The 2,332-nt window shown below is 48.6% G+C and overlaps 1 pseudogene; it reads left to right on the forward strand.

Annotated features, from left to right (window-relative positions):
• The first annotated feature begins 507 nt into the window (after positions 1–507).
• Positions 508–930, forward strand: LOC121842038 (annotated as a pseudogene).
• Positions 931–2,332: the final 1,402 nt, after the last annotated feature.

The following is a 2,332-nucleotide window of genomic DNA, read 5'->3' on the forward strand; positions in this document are numbered from 1 at the left end:
GTCAGCCGGGATCCGCCATTCAGCCAGGATCCGCCAGTCAGCCAGAGTCTGCCAGAGCCGTCAGTCAGCCAGGATCCGCCATTCAGCCAGGATCTGCCAGTCAGCCAGGATCTGCCGGAACCACCAGCCAGCCAGGATCTGCTAGATCCATCAACCTGCCGGAGCTTCCTCTCAGTCCTGAGCTTCCTCTCAGTGCCGAGCTTCCTTTCAGTCCCGAGCTTCCTTTCAGTCCTGAGCTTCCCCTCAGTCCTGAGCTCCCCCTCAGTCCAGTGGGGCCCGTTGTTAGGTTTCTAGGCCAAGGTTAGCAGCGAGGGTCGCCACTCAAGGGACGCTAAGGAGGTGGACTAAGACAATTATGGGGTGGGGTCCACGTCCAGCGCCAGAGCCGCCACCGCGGACAGATGCCCACCCAGACCCTCCCCTATAGGTTTAGGTTGTGCGTTCGGAGTTCGCACCTTGGGGAGGGGGGTACTGTCACGTTCTGACCATTGTTCCTGAAAGCTCCAGTGTACCTGAATAGCTATGTGTCCATCGCTCCGCTGCCCCGCCAGAGTGCCTCCGTGGCAGAGGGGCGGTTGTGCAGGGTGTCAGGCTGGGGTTCACCAGCTCTAGTGGGGGACAGATACCCTCCTCCCTGCGCATGGTCAAACTTCCCATCGTCTCCACAGCCAAATGCAACAGCAGTGAGTCTTTCAATGGGAACATCACATCCAACATGATCTGTGCAGGCTACAGCGCTGGCAGACAGGACCCGTGTAAGGGAGATTCTGGGGCCCACTGGTGTGTGAAGGTCGGATCTATGGTGTGGTTTCCTGGGGGATGGGCTGTGCCGATGCCAAGTACCCAGGAGTCTACACTGCTGTGTCAAAGTATCGCAGGTGGATAGACCGGATCATGTTCAGCTACTACGGACGCTGCAGCAAGTATTAGAATCAAGTGTTCCTGTCTCTGTGTTTTCACCAGATAGGACTGTTTAGGTTTTCACTTTTTCTTGTTTTGTTTAGTCTGTTCATGTATAGTCGTCTTTATTAAAAACATGAATAACCACCACGCTGCATTTTGGTCCGCCTCTTTCACCAGAAGAAACCGTGCTACACCTGACTCAGTTACACCAGCTCTGTCAGGAGGAATGGGCCAAAATTCACTCATCTTATTGTGGGAAGTTTGTGAAAGGCTACCTGAAACATTTGACCCAAGTTAAAACATAAAAAGGCAATGCTACCAAATACTAATTGAGTGTATGTAATCTTCTGACCCACTGGGAATGTGATGAAAGAAATAAAAGCTGAAATAAATCTTTCTTTCTACTATTATTCTGACATTTCACATTCTTAAAATAAAGTTCTGATCCTAACTGACCTAAGACAAGGAATTTTTACTTGGATTAAATGTCAGGAATTGTGAAAAACTGAGTTTAAATGTTTTTGGCTAAGGTGTATGTAAACTTCAACTGTAGGTAATTTCCCATGAGTGTAAGTGGCTAATGTTATAAAATGTTTTTTAATATTTCATAAAATATTTCACATTTGGGTAAATCAAATCAAATCAAATCAAATGTATTTATATAGCCCTTCGTACATCAGCTGATATCTCAAAGTGCTGTACAGAAACCTAGCCTAAAACCCCAAACAGCAAGCAATGCAGGTGTAGAAGCACGGTGGCTAGGAAAAACTCCCTAGAAAGGCCAAAACCTAGGAAGAAACCTAGAGAGGAACCAGGCTATGTGGGGTGGCCAGTCCTCTTCTGGCTGTGCCAGGTGGAGATTATAACAGAACATGGCCAAGAAGTTCAAATGTTCATAAATGACCAGCATGGTCAAATAATAATAAGGCAGAACAGTTGAAACTGGAGCAGCAGCACGGTCAGATGGACTGGGGACAACAAGGAGTCATCATGTCAGGTAGTCCTGGGGCATAGTCCTAGGGCTCAGGTCCTCCGAGAGAGAGAGAGAGAGAGAGAGAGAGAGAGAGAGCTGTAGTCGATGAACAGCATTCTCATAGGTATTCCTCTTGTCAGATGGGTTAGGGCAGTGTGCAGTGGTTGAGATTGCATCGTCTGTGGACCTATTTGGGCGGTAAGCAAATTGGAGTGGGTCTAGGGTGTCAGGTAGGAATTGGAGGTGATATGGTCCTTGACTAGTCTCTCAAAGCACTTCATGATGACGGAAGTAAGGTGCTACGGGGCGGTAGTCATTTAGCTCAGTTACCTTAGCTTTCTTGGGAACAGGAACAATGGTGGCCCTCTTGAAGCATGTGGGAACAGCAGACTGGTATAGGGATTGATTGAATATGTCCGTAAACACACCGGCCAGCTGGTCTGCGCATGCTCTGAG

This window comes from Oncorhynchus tshawytscha, unplaced genomic scaffold (assembly GCF_018296145.1).
Source record: "Oncorhynchus tshawytscha isolate Ot180627B unplaced genomic scaffold, Otsh_v2.0 Un_contig_18584_pilon_pilon, whole genome shotgun sequence".
In the NCBI taxonomy this organism is placed as follows: Eukaryota; Metazoa; Chordata; class Actinopteri; order Salmoniformes; family Salmonidae; genus Oncorhynchus; species Oncorhynchus tshawytscha.